This window comes from Pinus tabuliformis, chromosome 7 (genome assembly GCF_031772625.1).
Source record: "Pinus tabuliformis cultivar Carrire ecotype Pingquan chromosome 7, CPIR1, whole genome shotgun sequence".
NCBI classification, from domain to species: domain Eukaryota; kingdom Viridiplantae; phylum Streptophyta; class Pinopsida; order Pinales; family Pinaceae; genus Pinus; species Pinus tabuliformis.
Window position 1 is genome coordinate 1,030,685,785 of NC_142293.1, and position 23,423 is coordinate 1,030,709,207.

Below are 23,423 nucleotides of genomic sequence, written 5' to 3' on the forward strand. Positions count from 1 at the left end.
TAGGTTTCCGCGAGAGATATATGACTAAACTGTACTCCCATCCATGATTGGTAGAGGGGGTTAGACTAGAACAATATTCTCTCGTCAAAGTTATGTGAGTGGATTTTCTCACCTTTGTCTATTTCGGTAGACATCGCCGAAGAAATGTTTTGTTTGCGCTATGAATAGAACAATCTTTGGTAACCTGAAAGAGGATTACCTTTCCTGATAAAACAAATGTTTTGTCGGTAGAACAAAAGGTGGCCTTGAAACTGTATTTTATACCTGGGGGCATGCAAATCTTTTGGCATGCAAGCGAAGAGCGACTATTTATTTTTTAAATTTGTAGGTCCTCTAACCCTTTAGACTCATAGGATTGGTCGTTTCCTAACTTGCATAAAGAAAGGATGTGGGGCAGAACTCTAAAAATTTCCGTTTTTAAATGGGACATTCTTATTATACAACTAGATTAATCGAGCAGTTTTAGCGCATAGTTCAAGATCGTTAAAAAATAAACATAAGCCATGAGAAAATGTTTCCCCCCTGCGTTTAAGCTCATTAAAAAATGAACTATTTCTCGGTAAATAACCATCGTGAATGTAGTACTTCAGCCTTTAAAAGCCTTGGTCATGTTCTCATCATCACCTCCACTCTGTATTGGCCGATCATTCACCTCCATTTGATTGTTTACCTCTTTTTGAGGAATAGTTGCGAAGAGTGATCTCACTAGCCATCCTTGTAACACTGCCGTGATTGGAACATTCCAAACCTTACCTGGAATCAGCTGCTACCCAATTTTATCACTCGTTCCTCAAAAGACGAGTCTCCTTTAAGCTCTTTTCAACTGACTCATAAAATATGAAAAGATTGCTGAGCCATTGGCCTCTCCAGCTCGTTAAAGGGACCGGAAGTGCTATCCCTCCTCTAAATTTTAATCTTTTTGGACCTGAGGGATTATTACACAAAAAGATCAAGCGCTTGTTTTGTTCGACTCGTTAAAAGTATCGAAAATTCATCCCTTCTGTATTGTTTTATACTTTTTCGGACTTAAGGGATTAGATGACGAAAAAGGAATTTTGGAGTTTCCTTTATGTTCCTTTTCAGACTCTCTAAAATTGAAAAGGACCGAGTTATCTTTGTCGTTAAACTCGTTAAAACTTAATAGCGACAAACTTGTCCATAGCAGACAAGAACGAGTTTCACTATCGCTAGGCTCGTTAAAACATATCAATGGGTTTGCCCGAAGGGCAAATTATATAACAAGCATATGTTATCCTCCTCAAGCTTGACAAAAATAAAGAGGTACTAGTCAGCAATGACTGGGGAAAATTGGGAAGAAAACTTGAAGAAACTTTGTTGGTAGCAAGTCGCTCTTGAACATGACAATTTCACTCCACATCCAAGTCAGGTTGGGTTGTTTCATTCACCGGTCACATCACCATGGTCCCATCACACCATCCAAATTTGGGGTAATGCTACCAATCCATCATGTCAGTGTCGCCGATATGTTCAAGAGAAGTCATTCTGAGAATTCACCTGTGTCTCACCCGCTACAATACATTCATACTCCATTCTTTCATGACCGCCACCCTGAACCGTATGTCATCATATCTTTTTCACCTCCATTAAAATCATTTGCTCCATTCCATGTCATTGATGTCAGATTCATTAAGGCCCTCCTGTGACGGATCACTTCTTGTCGACATCAGCTCATTATCCAAGAAGTCGAATTAGGAACACCCCGTTCAGTACTTTGAAGCTTGCACGCCTCAATGGCAAGTTTCTCACTTCTGGCAATAGGTTTACATCAATGGCCTTCGACCGAAAGATTTTGCGTGGTGTTTGACACCAAGTCCTTTATTCACACCACATGAATTGTACTACAGTATCTTGAGGGTCATTATCATTATCGGTGATTCCTCTCGCGTCTGTTAACAGCTTACATCATTGGCCGGTAATCAGGCGATGTCTTTCCGTGTTCGACTACAGAACACATCTCACATGGATAGACTTGTACTTCGAGTGAAGATCGGACGAGATTGAAGACCTCGGATCTAGTTTCATCCATCCGGGCTGCGATATATATTCAGGGAAATAAAGACATCAAATGTACATCATTGCTGCACAGATAATCATCCAATCAAAGGGATGATGGCTCTACCAGAATCATCAGTCTACACTCAGACGATTGTCTGTCCTATGTACATGAAAATGAATTTATAAAGCTAAGCATGGGAATGCCCGCCTCAGCTAGATTAGGAAAATATTATGAAGATAATGTATTGTATTGTATCTTATTACAGGTCTCCTCCCAGCTTGAAAGAACTTCAGATCCTCATAATAAAGAATTTCACCCGACATCAAAAGATTAATGACCTCATGCTTTAGGGGGCAACTGTTATAGACATTTTTGGGCACTACAACCCCAAGCATGAAATGTCCATAAACCAAGGGCTCCTAAGTCCCTAAAAGTTTTGTTCTAACACCTAAAGGAACAAGGTCAACTGATTACAACTTCTCCCAGAAGTTCTCCATGAAAAACTACTCAGAACTAGTCAAAACGGGATCATTTCAGCTGCTCCATAGGCAAAGTGCGTTGCATCTCACCTAAAAAAACTGTGTGGGTGCATTGCATTTCAAAAAGCCCTTCTATGGGGTGCGATGGGCGAGAAGTGACAAATGGGAGTGTCATTCCGCGAGGTGGAGAGGCATGGAAACTTCTAGAAACTTCTCCCGTGACACTTGCCTCTCTGAATTTGACCAAGGATGAGTAAGAGATCATCAATCTCCAAGTGGAAGCAAGAACTATTAGAGGGAAGACACTAATCAAATCACAAGCTGACTCATCTCCCTTATAGATATCTATATATGGATCCCTCATCCCAGAGATCCAGAGGCTGGAATTTTGCATATTGTAAGGAATTGTTGTTGGTTTCTTGAGACAACATCAGATTGTTGGGTGATCTAAGCTTTGTATGAGGTGAAGAGGGGCTTCTTTGCTGAGAGGATGATGCTGGGTCAGAATAACTAGTTGTAACTCCCTTGGCTCTTTCTTGTTTATCAATAAAAGCTATTCAAGTTTTCCTCCATACTCTTGTGTCATTTATGTTTGCTGCATTTGTATGGTCAATTTACATATGATCCTAGATTGTTTATGATTATAGATCCATGTTCTTTTATAGTGCCATGCTACTGTGATCTTACAGGTACTCTGTAAAGTTGGGCGTGCAAGGGAACAAGTAGCGAAAGACTATCAAGAGAGAGAGGAATCGAACCAGGAGATTAGTGCAAGACAGAGGTTGGTCTTCTTTGTTCTTCTCCCATCTATACTTCATAAAGGAAAACCGAAAGTAGCTTTACTTTGTTTGTTTCTAAGGTAGCTATCACACCTTAGTGGGATAAGCAATTTTGTGTAGACACTTTTCCCTGTAACAATAGGAATAGATTTAGTGAAGTTTCATATCATTTCTTGGCATTTCTTGTGTTGTGCCTCTAAGCTTAGATAGCCCCGGGTTCACAAATTAGGTGTTGAAGGAGTTTGCTAAATTGCAATTCCTGCACCCAACATAGTTCAATTGAGAAAATTTTATTTTTGAGATTTTCCAAAGCCACTTATGAATTTGGAGTGTTTATGGAGCCACCTAGAGCAGTGAAGGTCATCAGTTCAAAACTCTATGGGAAAAAATCCAATCATGTTAAGGGTTGGTGTGGCCCAGGATGGGTGCAATCCTTTGGTGAGTTTGACAGCTTAGATTCCCTTGGGTCACAATTCTCAAGCCATAGGTCAAGCCTGATGTAATCTTTAATGAACTTAGACCACTTGACAGAAAACAAAATGCATAAGAATTGTGCAAAGAGACATTGATAGCAACATAGGTGGAGAGCTTTGTGTATAAAGCTTCCATTGCACAAAGAGCTTTATGGAGAGAGATTTCATTTTGTGGAGAGTTGTGTGTGTATAAATTTCATCATGTATAAGGTTTTCATTGTATGGAGTATTCTCCACACTACACAACTTTTAATCGATTAATTAGAAATAGAGGCAGAGACTATGCTGCATTGCAACTATTACCCTTATTTTTTAAACATACACTTTGCAAAATGGTTTTAACATATGTGACATCAGATGTAAGTTTAACATTCCTTTCAAAGTATTTCATAATAGGTTACCTAACCACAAAAATAAATGTTCAATACGACCATTTATATTTCATTATAAATTTTTAATTTTCTTTATTATGAAAAAACCGTAACATTATATGATGATTTAGAGAAAGTTCTCATTCTCTAACTTTCTCAAAATTGCACATAATATGATTTGTTGTGATTTTGTCTCTTGTCCAAGTTTAAAATCATCATTCAATTGTTTGAAGCTACGAAAAGTTGTAACACCCTCCTCCCACATTTACCCAAGCTAACGGGTCCACTAGGGTAAACAGGTGATGAGAGGCTACTAGATGTGATTTAAATCTCCAAGTACAGTTAAGGAAGTGGAACCAACACAAGACAACAAAAATGGCCTTCCCTGGGAGATACATAACCTTCAGGAGGTAACCAACCCTTCCAGGGACTTAACCTCTAAGAAAGCTTATCCTTTTTACTATCCTAGGGCCTCACTCGCTCACATGACAAGGCATGCATGTGATAAAATGCTTCCAATCACTCCCACAACAAGGCATGCCAACAATTGTAGACTTTTCCAGGTAGTTCTGAGCCAACGAACCTATAATTTGTGCCTCTTTTTCAGGGCTAGGACTCAGGCCACTGCCTAGATCTTCATGAAACTTTCAGGAATGATAAATGATAGCCAAACAAAGGTACTATAGTGGAACTGTTGTAAGGACTTGACCGGAACCCTACTAGCCATCATTTTGTCAAACATGTCACAAATATGAAATCTATAGGTCATACCAACATATCTGAGCATGGGATTCTCATACTTACCTGAGATTTGTAAAGAGGCGTTGTTTCCATATCACAATAGATACATTATCATCTATTAGGTCATGTACTCATTGTACTTTCAATTACTAATCAAAACATGATGTAAGTCATAAATCAAGTATTTCATAAAACATACTCATACACAACATATAACCAACAAAAATAAAAAGGATATAACAACCATAAAATCCACATATAAAACAATTTATTTAAACATGAAATATCAAGGAGAAGAAGCTATTATTAATGAATACAAAATCAAACCAGGTATGGGACTTCCACGAACCTCCCAACCAAATCGTTCTTTCAGCCAATCACCCCCATGCCATATTCCAAGAATGAATGTTGGACTCAAAACCAAACCAAACCAAGTTTCCTCACAATTTACCGCAATCCCCACTGGATCACTAGGTCCTAAACTAGCATGGATGTCACCAAATTTCTCCACCTACACCGTGAGGAATTTTCCTATCTCCTAATCTCTAGGCTTTACCATATATCCCACCACATAGTGGTCAAGGATTCCTAGTCCTAATGAAGACTCCACCCTTGAGTATTTACCGTATATTCCACCATTCAGCAATCAAGGATTCCTAGGCCTGATCAAGGGCAAACACCTCTAGTCTTTACCATATATCCTGTGATTCACCAGTCGAGGATTCCTAGGCCCACCAAGGCACAGAAAATTTTGATTTACCGCGATCCCACCTTCTCTGGTCTAGGGATTCCTAGGCCTTGTGTACTTTCTTTCTGAGACCACCTCACTTAGTTTAGAAACCATACAGCAATCCATCTCAACCAAATGCAAGAGAACCCATCACACCATGGAAATCCGAAAATGGAAAGGTGAGGCTAAAGACGTAACAACCTTGGTAAAAATTTATGTAAAGAATATAAGACCAAGGTCATGGGACACGTATTCCAAGCTGGGTGGTGGGAAAAACATCCTAGTGGGAGTTCATTTGATTTATTATGGATAAGAAATTGGCAAAGGCAATGGAAAAGGCTTTGGAAAGGCATGAGACATTATTTGCCATTTATTTATGAAAATAATGGAAACTAGGAAAAAAGGAAGGTGAAAGGTCACAGGTTGCATGTGAGGTGGAAAATGAAGGAAAATAATGGAAATTGAATAAAATAGAGGCCTCATTGATAAAAAGGCTTGTGAGGATCAGTTGGTAACCTTGTGCCAATTCAGGTTTGGAGCTCTCTCTCTATTCTCTCCCTCTCATACTCTTAGACACTTAGATTTTTCTTGGAGCACTCTTGGAGGAGTGTGGTATACTTGGATTTTTGGAGCAAGAAGGAAAAGTAAGAGTACGAAAGCACAAGAGCACATCAGGATCAACATCCACAATGGGTTTTTCTTGTAGGTGCTGAGTTGCATGGATGATTTTCTTATTGGTTTTGGCATTCATGGCATATGCATGTGGTTTATTGGTTATTATCTGTCATTGGCATGGAGGATTGCCTAGATTGAGAGTGGCTTTTTGTAGCCTTGCCACTTCCTGGATAGTCATGGTGTTGTGGGTTTTAATTTTGTTTTCAAATTGGTTCTCATGTTCCTTTGGTTGTAAGTTGAGTTATTAGTTCTTGGTGCCTTAGTTGGACAAATTCTCTAGAGCCTTGTAATAACTTGGGTTGAGTTACTAGTCTTGGAGCCTTGGTTCGAAAAATGCTTTGGAGCCCTTGGTGGGTTGAGTTACTATTCCTAGAGCCTTGGTTGGACAAACACTCTAGAGGCTAGCATCAACTGTGTGTTGACTTACTAGTCCTAAAATCCTTGGTTGGAACAAACATCTTGGAGCCATGGACAACTTGGGTAGAGACCAATCTAGTGATGGTTAGTGATGTCTGCTCGCAAGGTGGAATCACTGGTTGAGGGTTGAGGTTGTTTAGCCTTTGGAAGCCATGGTTTGGTTTTATTGGATGTGGTTAATGAGATCCCACATTCATTATTGGAATATGGCATGGGGGTGACTAGCTGAAAGAGAGATTTGGTTCAACCTAGTCTATTGTCGGGTGGTTAGTGGAAGTCCCATACCTGGTCAGCCTATGTATTTATTAATAATAACTACTTATCCTTGGTATTTTATGTGTAAATGTATTGGTTCACATGTGGTTTTTATGGTTTTCATATTCTTGTTGTTTTTGTTGGTTATATGTTGGTTATGAGCATGTTTTATGACAATGATGATGTATGGCTCTCATCATGTTTTGATTTGTCAATGAATGAACAATGAATATAAGACATAATAGATGATAATGTAGCTAATGTGATAAGGTATCAATGCTTATTAGTGATTCTCAGATAATTATGAGACCTCTATGCTCAAATTTGTTGTTATGCCCTATAGAATGCATATTTGTGACATGTTTGATGAAATTCTTATTTGAGAGTGCATAGTAAGACTCAATTGCAGCAAGGAAAAGGTAAAATAAATGAATTGGGTGAAAATTTCTTTAGCTTTGTTTCGAAACCACAATTCCAAATGAATGAGTGCTTTGCATAGATGAATTCTTCTTAACCTTGATTTTGTTTGACATTATGTGGATATCTATTATATTCGTGAACATGTATTTGACAGGTATAACAATTAGTTTCCAGTTATGGTTGTATTTTTCAAGGGAATTGGAGTGCCTTGAGAGATTGCATTGACGTGTTCAGTTACAAGGCAACGTGCTTGGCACATGAAGGTAAGGTAACTGGTATATATATATATATATTTTTTTTTATGGACTAGAAGTTATGTGGTTATGACAGTATGATGTAGGGATTGCATGGAAAAAGAGACTGCCATGAAATTTTGAAGAAGGCTCAGGTTGAGTTTTCCTCTGAAAGCACTCGAAACCATGTGGATTGAGTCATGGTGTTTGTTGCTAGTCTTGTGCTTTTGGTATTTTTTTATTTTTCTACACTTGATTTGTGGTATTTCTTGCGTCTAGCACATGATCATGCCAATTTGTTTGTGGTGTCGTATTATATTGGTTTTCATGGTTTCTTCTTGATTTTCCTTGTTCTTTCCTTTTATGTTTTTTGGTCCTCGGTAATTGGTTGGGAAAGAGGGAAGTTAATGGAGTTCAAGAAGATTTGGATGAAACCCAACATGTAATGTAAGACCTAGATGAATCTTAGTGCATGTATAAGGGTAGTTTCCAAGACAAGACTATGACAACTAGTTGGATTGATTGGGTCCATTGATGTAAATGGACAATGGTTGAATAGTCATGAGAAAGGCAATAGAAAAGACAAGTAAATGGATCTAAGGTGTCAAATGCCTTGGATATGTTGGGAACTCTTTTTCTCAATGCTGTGCATGTCATGCATGGATAAAGGGAGTTTTCTTAACCTTGACCTTATGATATCTCTAATTATGTTATTATCATGATTGTGTTGATGGGTATCTATGTATGTATGTATGTCGTGTCTGATAGGGTCATCATGGATCATGATTGTTTTTATGCTAGTGTTTATATATATGTATGTATATATGTATCTATGTCACCATCTGACAGGGTTGTCAGGGATCATTCTTGTGGAGGAATGATTGCTTATGCATGTGAATGGCATGAAGGGGTTCCTAGTCTTATGAGGAATCAAGTGGGAAGAGTAGTCCTCACAAATCTACGAGGTCAATATCATGTGGTTATGAATTGATATTATGTCATTATACTATGTATGTTATGGACTTGATATGTTGAGGGATACATTAGTGGAATGAAAGCAATGTAATTTGTGACATGTTGGGACAAGCATGGATAAGACACTAGAAGCAAGATCATTTGGTAAGGACATTGTGGTCTTAGGATGTGCAGTACTGGCATTGTGTACATGTAGCATATGCAATAATGTATACATATGATGTTGTGTGCCTCTTGTATATATGGTGTTGTGTTTATATTGTATATGTAGTGTTGGGTATAGATGGTACTATGTACATGTTGGATATGTGGTGTTGTGTACATATCGTTCTATACGCATGATGGATATGCAATTTTGTTTTCATATGGCATTGTGCACATGTTGGATATGCAGTGTTGTGTACATATGGTGATATGTACATGTAGTATATGTAGTGCTATGTACATATGGTATTGTGTGCATGTTGTACATGTGGTGTTATGTACATATGGTGTTGTGTACAAGATTGTACATGTGGTGTTGAGTACATGTGGTACATGTGGTGTTGTGTACATGTGGTATTGTGTACACGTTATATAGGTGGTGTGATGTACACGTGGCATTTTGTACATGTTTTTCAATTGGTTCCGTGTACATGTGATGATTTAGACATGTTGTGCAGGTGGTGTTGTGTATAGGTGGTACTGTGTACATGTTGTACATATGGTACTATTGTACATATGGTATTGTGTGCATGTCTACATGCTATGTTGTGTAAATGAGGTACTACATGTGTGCATTTTGTAGTCGTGGCATGTGTATTCATTGTGTTGTACTATGTGTATGTATGGGTATTGTGTTGTACACTGGATGTAGGAGTATATATTGTGTTTTGTTGTATAATGGGTGTAGGTGTATGTGTTTTATATCATGTGTAGGTGCATGTATTATATGGTTTTGTATGTTGTGTGTGGTTGTATGTCTATGATGTACACTATGTGTATGTGTATGTGGTTGAAGAGAATGAACTGGGTGTTTTTCAGGAATGGAAAATAATCTGGTGTGTGCATGGAAAGGACAAAGGTAGAAGCAAAAGATCGATTAAATGATAAGTATCATTATTTTATTTTAGTTTTTTTATGCTTGTGATCTATTATTTTGATTTATTATGGTTACATGTGATCTATGATTTTGGTGTATGATGATCACATGTGATTCATGATTTTGACCTATAATGGTTTTGTTTTGAGCTAACTGGATGTGATATGTTTATAAATGATGATTTGGTCAAGAACCAGTTTGACTTGTTGTGACAAGAAGTTAACAGAATTGCAAGTGTACCTTATTGACGAGCTACCAATGAGTGTTACAGGGAAAAGTGTCTATATAGAACTGCTCTATCCCACTAAGGTGTGATAGCTGCCTTAGAAACAAACAGAGAAAAGCTACTTTAATTTTTCCTTTATGAATTATAGATAGAGAGCAACAGAAAGACCAATCTCTGTCTTGCGCTAATATCCTGATTTTATCCCTCTCTTCTTTGATAGTCCTCAGCTACCTGCTCCCTTGCACGCCCGGCTTCACAAAGTACCTGTAAGATCACAGGATCATAGCAATATACAAAGACATGGATCCATAATCATAAACAATCTAGGATCAGATGTAAATTGACCATACAAATGTAGCAAGCATCAATGACACAAAAGCATGGAGGAAAACTCAAATAGATTTTATTGATAAACAAGAAAAGAGCCAAGAGGAGTTACAACCAGTTGTTCTGACCCAGCATCAACCTCCCAGCAAAGAAGCCCCTCTTCACCTCAAACAAAGCTTAGATCACCCAACAATCTGATGTTTGTCTCAAGAAACCAATAGCAATTCCTTACAATATGCAAAATTCCAGCCTCTGGATCTCTGGGATGAGGGATCCATATATAGATATTTGTAAGGGGAATGAGTCAGCTTGTGATTTGATTAGTGTCTTCTCTCTGATAGTTCTTGCTTCCACTTGGAGACTGATGGCCTCTTACTCATCCTTGGTCGAATTCAGTGAGGCAAGTGTCACAGGAGAAGATTCTGGAAGCTTCCATTGCCTCTCCACCTCGTAGAATGACACTGCCATTTGTCATTTCTCGCCCATCGCACCCCACAAAGGGAATTTTGAAATGAAACGCACCCTCACAGTGTATTTGGGTGAGATGCAACGCACTTAGACAGTGGAGCAGCTGCAATGATCCTGTTTTGACCAATTCTGAGCAGGTTCTCATGGAGAACTTCTGGGAGAAGCTGTAATCTGTTGACCTTGTTCCTTTAGGGGTTAGAACAACACTTTTAGGGACTTAAGAGCCCTTGGTTTATGGACATTTCATGCTTGGGGTTGTAGGGCCCAAAAATGTCTATAACAGTTGCCCCCTAAAGTATGAGGTCGTTAATCTTTTGATGTCAGGTGAAATGCTTTATTATGAGGATCCGAAGTTATTTCAATGTTGGGAGGAGACCTGTAATAAGATACAATACAATACATTATCTTCATACTATTTTCATGATCTAGCTGAGGCGGGCATTCCCATGCTGAGCTTTATAAATTCATTTTCATGTACATAGGACAGACAATCGTCTGAGTGTAGATTGATGATTCTGATAGAGCCATCATCCTTTTGAGTGGATGATTATCTGTGCAGCAATGATGTACATTTAATGTCTTTATTTCTCTGAATATATATCGCAGCCCAGATGGATGAAACTAGATCTGGGGTCTTCAATCTCGTTCGATCTTCACTCGGAGTACAAGTCGATCCATGTGAGAAATGTTATGAAGTCGAACATGGAAAGACATCGCTTGATTACCAGTCAATGATGTAAACTGTTAACAAGCGCGAGAGGAATCACTGATAATGATAATGACCCTCAAGGTAATACAGTACAATTCACGTGGTGTGAATAAAGGACTTGGCGTCGAACACCACGCAAAATCTTTCGGTCGAAGGCCATTGATGTAAACCTGTCGCCGGAAGTGAGAAACTTGCCATTGAGGCATGCAAGCTTCAAAGTACTGAATGGGGTGTTCCTAGATCAACTTCTTGGATAATGATCTGATGTCGACAAGAAGTGATCCATCACAGGAGGGCCTTAATGAATCCCACATCAATGACACGGAACGGAGCAAATGATTTTAATGGAGGTGAAAACGATCTGGTGATATAAGGTTCAGGGTGGCGATCATGAAAGAATGGAGTATAAATGTATAGTAGTGGGTGAGACACAAGTGAATTCTCTGAATGACTTCTCTTGAACATATCGGCGACACTGGTGTGATGGATTGGTAGCATTAACCCCAAATGTGGATGGTATGGTGTGACCATGGTGATGTGACCGGTGAATGAAACAACCCAACCCGACTCGGACACGGAGTGGAAGTGTCATGTTCAAGAGCGACTTGCTACCAACAAAGTTTCTTCAAGTTTTCTTCCCAATTTTACCCAGTCATTGCTGACCTATAACTCTTTATTTTTGTCAAGTTTGAGGAGGATAACATATTCTTGTTCTATAATTTGCCCTTCGGGCAAACCCATCGCTATGTTTTAACGAGCCTAGCGATAGTGAAACTCGTTCTCGTCTATAGACAACTTTGTCGCTATTAAGTTTTAACGAGTTTAACGACAAAGATAACTCAATCCTTTTCAATTTTAGAGAGTCTGAAAAGGAATGTAAAGGCAACTCCAAAATTCCTTTTTCTTCATCTAATCCCTTAAGTCTGAAAAAATATAAAACAATACAAAAGGGATGAATTTTCGATCCTTTTAACGATCCGAACAAAACAAGCGCTTGATCTTTTTGTGTAATAATCCCTCAGGTCCAAAAAGATTAAAATCTAAAGGAGGGATAGAACTTCCGGTCCCTTTAACGAGCTGGAGAGGCCAATGGCTCGGCAATCTTTTCATATTTTATGAGTCAATTGAAAAGAGCTTAAAGGAGACTCGTCTTTTGAGGAACGAGTGATAAAATTGGGTAGCAGCTGATTCCAGGTAAGGTTTGGAATGTTCCAATCACGGTAGTGTTACAAGGATGGCTAGTGAGATCACTCTTTGCAACTGTTCCTCAAAATGGATAAACAATCAAATGGAGGTGAATGATCGGTCAATGTAAAATTGGAGGTGACGGTGCAAACACGACCAAGGCTTTAACGGCTGAAGTACTACATTCACAATCGTTATTTACCGAGGAATAGTTCATTTTTTAATGAGCTTAAATGCGGGGGGAAACATTTGCTCATGGCTTATGTTTATTTTTTAACGAGCTTGGACTATGCGCTAAAACTGCTCGATGCAGGTTTATTTTTTAACGAGCTTGAACCCTGCAGTAACACTGCTCATGGCGGGTTTATTTTTTAATGAGCTTGAACCATTCAGTAACACTGCTCGTGATAAGTTTGCATGCCCCCATCATAATAACGCAAATCGAGGTGCATGCCCCCCAAGCTTCATTGCATTCAACTCGGTGGTTGGAATGAAGGTTTACCTTTGAGATTTGGAAAGGGGATTTGTTTCATTTTTTAATGAGGTTGATATAGTAAAAAAAACTATCCTCATGACTCCTTGTTTCATTTTTTAATGAGGTCGACACGAGATAAGAACCATCCTCAAAATCCACCATATTTACAGTATTTGATAGAGAATCAAAAACTGAAGGATGATTAAGGTTGCTGGAATAATCTTCGTGGTAATTTGGAAGACGGGAGCGATGGTGATAATCTTCCCATGGTGCCTCTCCTATCACTGAATGAATGATTCCTTCGTCTATTGAATGTACATGCGACGAAGGATTTGAAGAGGTGCCATATTCCTTAGACCTATCTATCCAAACACTCGATGAGCGTTGATTTGGGTTTGCCCCCCAGGCCAAGAAAATTGATTGCTACAATATTTCTAAAATGGCGATGATCCATGTTGACAAAATGTTTAGATATAGAAGATTTCATATTCCACTGTGGCCACTTCCGCCAGATTACTCGGAGGCAGTAGGGCAAAAGTACCCATTAAGGCAGGGTCTTTTAGGAGACCTACTATGATATTTTGGTGCGAATGATTGCTTCCATGGATCATTGGAATGCTTCCCGTAACTTGTGAACTGTTGGGGAGAAATTTTTGTTGGTCGACGATTGTAATTCCTCCTTGGAAAGGAAATGAAAACTTCCTGAAGTAGGTCGACACAACTGCGGCCATGGCATATATCCAGGGCCTTCCCAGTAGGATGTTGTAATCGAGGTTTCCGTCGATTACTTCAACATCAATTTCTACTGTTTTACCCCCCAGTTCAACTTGAAAGTTACTTAAAATCCCGTATGGAGTGTATGATCGTCCATCAAATCCTTTTAACATTGTTGAAGATCGCGACAAGGGTGGTGAGCCTAAATTTTTCCAGCAACTCATCGACATAATACATGTGGATGCCCCTTCATCAATAATTGTTCGATGAACAGTTTTGTTGAGGGCTTTCACTTGAATAAGGAAAGCTAGTTGAGCTGGTAACTAAGGGTCATATCCTTTATGATCAAAGGCCACAAGATTGGAATCCATTGGGTCAATCCCACCTATTGCTGATAATAAAGCTTGCTCTTGGGAGAGGCAATTTTGCGGTACCTCAAGTGTCGACATAGAGGACGGCAATTGGGCCAGGTCCTCTATTATATTATAATTATGTGCTATTTTTGCAAGAGGATTAAATGTCGATTTGTGTACTACTCCCTTTGGAGACTTTATCATTTTCTTAGGAATGATGGATGGCACAACTTTGGTCAAAGTTGTTGTCGAACTACTAGGTTGTTCATTAGCCTTGTTATTCGATAGTTGTGGATTCTCGTATTCTTTATTCCTTGTCGTTATCAAAGCATCATTTTGTTGTTTCGAAACCGACAACATAAGCACTTGGGATCGGGAAGCATTTTGATTTGCAACCAGTTTGGTTCCCGGGTTTGGAAACGGATCAGTCAATACTGCTGAGGTTTTTGAACTCTTAAAGAGTTTCTTAACTTCAGCTTTATGTGGACAATCTCTCGTCCGACGATCCTCATCGCATATATGACACCCCACAGGGGGTTTCCTTTGCCCAGAAGGGTTTGTAGAAGCTTTTTCAGGAGATGACTCATCCTGCTTCTTTTTTCTGCCTTTCTTTTTCTTCTTGCCCCCTGGTTGCTTCAGTTGTTTGCCCTTGTCAGTTGACATGGCATTTACTTCCAAGGCAAGAAGTTCCTCATTTTCATTTTGACTAGAAATCTTACGGGCCTTTTTAGACGTAGCCTTTTTCGATTTCGTGTCTGCTGCGCCAATCACGCCATCGCCGGTATGAGAGTCATTTTTTGATTTAGGAGGAGGAGGAACTGAGAATTTCGGTCTAGGGGCGTCAGGTATTTTATCGTAGAGTGTGCCAAATTGAGTGTAAATCAAGTCCAAATATTGCGCACGAGCGATAACTTGCTCTTCCGTGACGACTCCCCATTTTGCCACATCTTCCGTGATGGAAGGTAGTAATGACTTGATAAACCATTCAGCTAAGAGCTGATCGGGAACATATGTTTTTACCATTCTACGACGACGTCGCCACTCATGTATATGATCAAATATGTGAGTGGCCGTCATCTGTTTGAAGTTGGTAAGGAGTTCCGTTCCTGTTTCGTACCTTATCAGTAATTGAAAATGGGTTAAAAAGGTTGTGGCTAGGGTACTGAAGTTGTCGAATGAAGCTCTAGGAAATTCAATGTACCATTTTGCCGCCAGACCAGTTAACGTCCTCTGAAAAAGGCGAAGTCCTATTGAATCATCATTTAGGGTGTTTGATGAACACCACAGATGAAAGGTCATCACATGATTCGACAGGTCTTCACCCGGATTTTAATTAAATTTAGGAATATCTGATGGAAGTTTATGCGGAATCGCTGGCCACCAAGGGGTGTAAGCGATTGGATCATTTGTTAACCGATTTAAATCAGGTAACTCTAAAGTTGCCACAAAGGGTAACTGTTGATTCAGGTTAGGTGAAGCATACCCAGGATAAGATGGGATTTCCTGAGCAGTTGGTCTTTGCATACTAGCATAATGCATTTGATGCTAGTAACTTTGGTAAGGTTGGTGGGCATGACCATTGTAAAATGGCTGATTTTGACCGTTTTGAATATACGGCTGTCCACTATTTGCAAAGATTTGTTGCTCAGAACCTTAGTATACTTGTTGGAATTGCGGTTGTTGGTATTGTACTAGCCATGGTTGTGAAGCCATGTGCTGTTGACCGATACTAACAGTTTGACCAAGATGAGGGATAATTGTAACTATCTGAACCTGTGTCATTCCACTAGTCGGCGATGTTGGTTGAGTCGCAGGGTCAAGGGGCTGTTGCATTACAACCTGAGAAACCTGAGGTTGGCATACAGTAGGCAACACTTGAACTTGCGACACTGTCATAATAACTGGCGTAGTTGGTATATTTGACATAGGTAAGCATTGTTGCATCCAGTATACAACTCTTGGTTATTGAGGTAGTATAGGTACCCAACCACTTGAGGTAATTCCAGTATAACCTGAATGTTGTTGTGAACTCTCGTATGGATATCCTCCTAGAGGGGATAATGAAAGGGTATACTGCCCCCCATACGGTGGTAATCCAGAACTCAAGGGAATGGTTTTCCCTTGGGAGCCAAACTGCCCAAATTGACCTCCAAATGGATCAATTTGTTAAGACTCAACATAAGAGGTTCCGGATATTATTCCGAATGAACAAACAGGAACAGACCATACTATCGAAATGGCCCCTGAGTGGGCTCCTTCTAGCGGTTGAGAGCTAGTCGGGACAGATGATATACCAGCGAACATTGTCGGAGTGATAGCAGGGAGTTCTGCCATCGCTGTGTCAGACGACACAGTCCTAGATGTTGATGGTTGTTCAGACATTTGTAGTCTATCCAAAAGATTACCTAGCGATTCTACAGGAGCTTCCGCTGGTGGTAGACTAACTTCTGATGAAGAAGGATATAGAGTGATCCCGACTCCAAATTGCGATGGAGTACTCGTTGGAGGATCTTCCACAATTACTTCTATGGCAATCAGACCAGGTGGAAGGGGAAAACCGTCAGGTCCGTAGAATATTTTTGGTGCCGAAGAAGGTATGGAATCGGCAGCGACAGATGTTTGAAGAGCAAGACTCTCCAAACCGGTTGAAAATGGAATTGGTTCGGTAACACAAGTGTTTACTCTCAAACTAGGATCAATATCACTGTCCTTCTGTGGCTGCTGAACTTCTTTTGTAGAGGTAGGGATTCCAGAAATGTTTGGAGTAACCGGAGTCTCTGATGTTGTTGGAACACTTGTTCTAACTTTAACAAGAGATTTGGATCCGGTTAAACGAGTTCGCTTTGTCCGTACTAGCTTCAATTCCGGAGACAAAGACGGTTGACTCGTAAGCCTCTGCGAATGATGGGGTTTCAATTGACTTTCCTCCACAATTGCGGATTACTCGATCAACTAAAATAAAGGGGAAGTATGTTTCCGAATTAAATGAATTTTAGACGCTTTGACACAACTTGTTTTTTTAATTTTTAAGAGTTGAGAAAAAACAAAAGATGACTCTAGTCTCCTTCAATTTTTAATGAGCCTGAAGTGACAAATGCTCAGATGGACCTTTTCTGTTAAGGAGTCTGAAAAGGAACGAAAGGTACTACTATGGAAATCTAGGTAGAGGGATTACCAAACCAATCGCAAAACTGTAGAATACTTTTTATGGTATGGCAGTCAATCTTCCCAAATGCTGTGTTCAGTGCATTGCGATCGATAGGGCGGCAGACACGACTTCCTATGGATAAAGGATTAAGCCTATTGGGGTCTCCCAAAATATACTCGACGGTACGTGGGAGCACAATTCCGTACTGGCACTTATCATCTCAAAGTGGAGGAATCACCCAACCATCAGTGAAAACAACAATTACCAGGATTTACGACGTCGGAATACGTCTCTAGCCTAGACTTCTAAATGTTGTGCGTTAAGTTCCAAAGCGTTGTTAGATTCATTGAATTTATTTTAAGTTGATCTTGTTTATGAAGTTTGCCTTTCAGGTTCACCACGAGATGTAGATGTAATTCCTAAAACGAAATCTAAGATGATAAACAAACTTTTTATCTCCTTTATGCAATGAAAATCCTAGCTACTAGGGAAAAGAAAGACAGAATCTTTTCACAAAGAGTAAAGAGCACACTCTAAGTGTCGTTTCCTAAATCAAGCCAATTAGACTGTCTATATGCAAATGCACATGCATGTATTTGTTTTCGACTTTCTTAGTATATGAATGCTAAAAAGAAAGTTGATGCACAAATCTGAATTTCTTTTCAAGCGACAAATATCAACAAGTTTCTTTTCGAAATCAAAAAATGGAGACGATCACAACACTTTACGATTTTGAACTGAATACTTGTTTTCAACACTAGAAAGTTACAAATTCAGACCAAAAGCAATAGTAACAGGATAATCAACCATCAATAGCAATCAAACTCTTTCCTACGATTGAAATCGACACTAGCGACAGTTTCAAATCAAAGGGCGACAGTAAGATTACACTACTTTTGCAAAGGAGAACTATAAATGACTCAACAAACACACAAAAACATCTACAGTTATTTTGTACAAAGGAGGTGGAATAATAGCAAGGTAAAGGTGTTTCAAACAGACATATACTGATCACAGGCAACAAAATTCAGGAATAGAACTGGAAAGAATGAACCACAGAAGCCACAACTGCACAGAGCTAGTCTGATCAACGCACCTGTAACACAGAGAATCTGAAATGCAATGCAGGTTGTCCACTTGGGAAGTGCGCTGAAATTCAGAATCTCTGAACAGTACCTGCGCTGGGCCAGAAACGAGACTCTGTTCGGGTTCTGGGTCACAGTTTGCAGTTCAGTTCTTGGGTTTTGGTCGAGCAAAAAAGCAATCAGTAATGCAACAATCAGGGGTAGATCTAAGGAGGATCTAAGAGCTATCACAAGGGCAATCAGATAGTTCGTGAGTCAGTTGTTTAAATCATAAACAGATCTAGTAGATGGATTGAAGTAGCAGTTATCTACTTTGCATTTGTTATGGCAAATGCAGTTCGAATGCCACTTGTAAGTTTATGAAATAGACAACAAAGAATGATAAACAAACAAACAAATTATGTCCCCAGCGGAGTCGCCATTTTGTTACAGGGAAAAGTGTCTATATAGAACTGCTCTATCCCACTAAGGTGTGACAGCTACCTTAGAAACAAACAGAGAAAAACTACTTTCGTTTTTCCTTTATGAATTTTAGATAGAGAGGAACAGAAAGACCAACCTCTGTCTTGCACTAATCTCCTGATTTGATCCCTCTCTTCTTTGATAGTCCTCAACTACCTGCTCCCTTGAACTCCCGGAATCACAAAGTACCTGTAAGATCATAGAAGCATAGCACTATACAAAGACATGGATCTATAATCATAAACAATCTAGGATCAGATGTAAATTGACCATACAAATGTAGCAAGCATCAATGACACAAAAGCATGGAGGAAAACTCAAATAGCTTTTATTGATAAACAAGAAAAGAACCAAGAGGAGTTACAACCAGTTGTTCTGACCCAGCATCAACCTCCCAGAAAAGAAGCCCCTCTTCACCTCAAACAAAGCTTAGATCACCCAAAAATCTGATGTTTGTCTCAAGAAACCAACAACAATTCCTTAAAATATGCAAAATTCCAGCCTCTGGATCTCTGGGATGAGGGATCCATATATAGATATTTGTAAGGCGAATGAGTCAGCTTGTGATTTGATTAGTGTCTTCTCTTTGATAGTTCTTGCTTCCACTTGGAGACTGATGGCCTCTTACTCATCCTTTGTCGAATTCAGTGAGGCAAATGTCACAGGAGAAGATTCTGGAAGCTTCCATTGCCTCTCCACCTTGCGGAATGACACTGCCATTTGTCATTTCTCGCCCATCACACCCCACAGAAGGGACTTTTGAAATGCAACGCACTCTCACAGTGTATTTGGGTGAGATGCAATGAACTTAGCCAGTGGAGCAGCTGCAATGATCCTGTTTTGACAAATTCTGAGTAGTTTCTCATGGAGAACTTCTGGGAGAAGCTGTAATCTGTTGACCTTGTTCCTTTAGGGGTTAGAACAACACTTTTAGGGACTTAAGAGCCCTTGGTTTATGGACATTTCATGCTTGGGGTTGTAGGGCCCAAAAATGTCTATAACAATGAGGTATGATGTGAATTTATTTCAATTTATTTTGAATCTAATATCAATTACATGCTTGTTAAAGGAAAGCATGAAAATTCATAGTATGTTTTTTCGAAACCAACTATAAGAATTAGCAACAGAAAAAAGGAATTAGAAAATGCAATAGTATGTTGGTAAAGCATTCCACAAGCATGGCCATTATGGGACACTGGTTCCCAATGGTGTCCATTGATTTCCATGAGCATGCTATCACCAGTATTGATCCAGGTCGGTATTGGTGGCCACCCACCTATTCCACTTTAACCCGTGCAATGATTTTTTTCATTGTTTTAGTTTCCTTAATTGTTTCACATTTTCCTATTTTTGTCAGTTTTTTGGGTCTTGAACTTCTGGAGCCATTTTGAGGCTATAAACAACGTTTTTTTGCAAAACTAAAAAATATGAGTGTTCAACTCATGTTTGTAGTTGAAAGTTGTAGTCCTCAGGTAGATATTTCTAACGAGGTATTGTGCACATCAAACAGAGATCGTATACCAAAGTTACGACCCTGGGAAGTTGATGTACCAATTTACCCAAACAAGGCCCATAGTTTTGGCACTTCATCTCCTAGCATTAGGTTTTTGGATGTTTATGGTTTTCCATTGTTTCTAAATAATAAATAAGCCTTTGAGCCTAATTATAACACAATTCGGACACATGTACATGTCACATCTCTTTTGAGAGATAAGCTAACATCGCTTGAGCTAGTTTTATTTCCATTATATTTGTAAGCATATTTCAGTATCTAATATTAATGAAATGAAGTGTTATTTCTACTACATCTTTGTATTTATGTTCATATCTATAATTTATTGCATTCCTGTTTAAGTTTAGATCATTGGTATCAGATCGGTCTGCTCTTTCTATGTTTTTCTTTGTATATCCCCAATGAGGTCGGGATATAATGGTTTAGGGCTCGAACTGGTTGAACCTTTTCAAGACCAGCCTCGCAAATCCTGACATCTTTCCATTGCATAAGAGAAGAAAGAAAAGGGGGCAATAGATCCTTTCAAAATCTTGCTCGAAGAATGCCTCGAGTGACAAAGCACTGCAATGATGGATAACTTTGCCCAAATCCTTTAGTGGCTACCCAAAGGTGAGGCATCCCCCCCCAATAGCTACTTTGGCAGCACCACACCCTTTAAGGTACAAGTTAAATTTGAAATCCCCATATTTGAAGGTCAGATAGATGCGGATGTCATAGATCAATGGCTAAATATTCTTGAAGAATAATTTTTTGTTCATGATTTTTTTAGTGAGAAAAATATCACTTTTTCACTTCTAAAAGTCGCCCCCCATGCCAAGCACTGGTGGGAAACCTACTATGAGAAGAAGGATGAAGGTACTAACTTGTTAGGAGTTATGAGGATAAACACATAAAGTGGACCACATTGCGGTAGGGAAGGGACCAAGACGAACCAAATTTTACCAATGTTTTTCATACCCTTCGCATGAAGTTTGGTCTCAAGGATTTTGAGTGACATTTAGCACTCAAGTACGCTACTGCCTATACATGTACATCCAAGATAAGATCGACTTATTGGACATGTTCTCATTTGTAACATCGTATCGATACCCTGTCAAGATTGAGCAGAAGTTTAAACAAAAGAAGCGAGACTTTGGATTTGCAAATCTGAAGCAACGGAAATGCACACCCAAACTGCAGAGCAAAGGAAAAATCCAAGGCGAGGTGACCCAGAATAACCCGTTGAAGCCACATGAAAATAAAAACACCATAAAGAAAAATAAGTACATAGGAAAATGGTGTGAGTTTTGTTCGCGCTTGAAATTTCACCTCAGGCTGAGAAAGGTAAACCTCAAGGCAACATCAAACCATTTAGCCTCGTAGCTAGCCCTACGAGGCAGGAGAAGGCTCTCTCCGGTCAATATCGGTAAAATCTTCAATAGATGAGATGACCAATAAGGTAACACTGATATTAGGTTAGTAAACTAATCAAAGAGTTTGATTTGGGGTTTTTTGGGTTTTTGGTGGCAAATTGAGGAGAGGGCAATTTGGGGTGTGGGGATTGGACACAGTTTCTGCAGGGGGTTCTTTGGGGCGAGGTAGGAGATAGTATTGATGCTTTTGATTGAGGTGGATGGTCAGGAATGAAAGGTGAGGAGCTAAAGAGAGCAAACAATCACTTTGAATTCTCTTTAGACAGTAGAAAACATTGAAATTAAACAAACTTAAAAGCAGAGCATGACAGTCATGAATTCTTACTTTAACACTTCGTTTGCTTAATGTGCAGAAGGAAAAGAAAGGAAATGATTCACATAACACACTTACAGGTACATAGAGAAAAACACCATCAATACATGTAACCACAAGAATCCCAAAAAGGACTGCAAAACCCTGGTCTTCCTTAGCCAAAAATTGCAGAGATACAGTGAATAATACAATGATAGCTTTTCCCTCAAGAGTCTAACCATGAAAATGAGCAAGAAAGTACATAATATAGATGATCTAACCTCTTTCCCTGCCTCCATGGGTCAAGCTCACTATCCTAGGAGTTGTTTCAACCACTTCTAAACTAAGCACTACAAACTAGGCAGTCAAAACAACTTGCCTCTATAAACTTGGAAACCAATTCATTCATTTAATATTTACCCTTTTCATGAATGAATCTTCTAGAAATGTTACATAAGAGTAAAAGTGTCTAAAAAGTACAATAATTACATCAAAGAGAATCACATTTCATCCTAAAAAGTCAAACTGAGTCAAATCTGCGTTTTCTGGGCTGTACAGTGCATTTTTTGAAAAAACTGCCTGAGGGGTCGCGCGCCTTTGGAGCCATATTTGGGGCACTTTCAGGTGGCCAAATTGAGCAAACGTAGGCTTGTTGGAAAGGGCTATGAGTCTACTTTCCAACCTAACTGGAATTTTTGAATTTGGAGTTCATTTGCCCTATCAAAAATCAAATCTCCCAAGACTGCTTTCTGCAATTCAAAAAAGTGGCAGACAGTCATTTTTTGCTAGTTTTTTGACTTTCTGGAGGCCCAAAACTTCACCAAATCTCAAGTCCATCCATGAGCATATGTAACTTTGCATGAAAAATCTGGAAATATTGAGATTTGGTCAAAAGGAGTTGCCCTGATGAAGGGTCGCGCGGGGGGTGAGACCCGTTAATGAGAAAAACCTGCAAATTGCCAAAAAATGCCAAAATTCACCCACAATTCTCAAAATTTCTTGGGATTTGTGATTTGGCTAGGCTATTTAGTGCCTTGATCCTTGAGTGAAGCTTCATCCAAGATACGGAGGGGATTTGGCCTCTTTCTCTGTTTTAGTGCCTCGGTCAACCGCCTTTGAAACATCTTCATCTTTGCCTTGCACACATGCATTCTTGCCCAGTAATGGTTCTTCATGTTCCTTAGCAATTTCTTTTCTTGGTTGGCCTTAGCCAACAGCCTCTCCATGTGTGCATTTACCCGGATGAGCATGGACTCTCGGTCAGCGGGCAATGGGTCACTGGGTCTTCTTCGGTTCAAGATTCGGTCACTACGAATCCTCCACAGCTCATCAAGTGCTTTCTCTTCCTCCAACTGTTTGTTGCACTCTCTCCAGGTATGTGATGGTCCATTGTGCACCCTCTAATCTC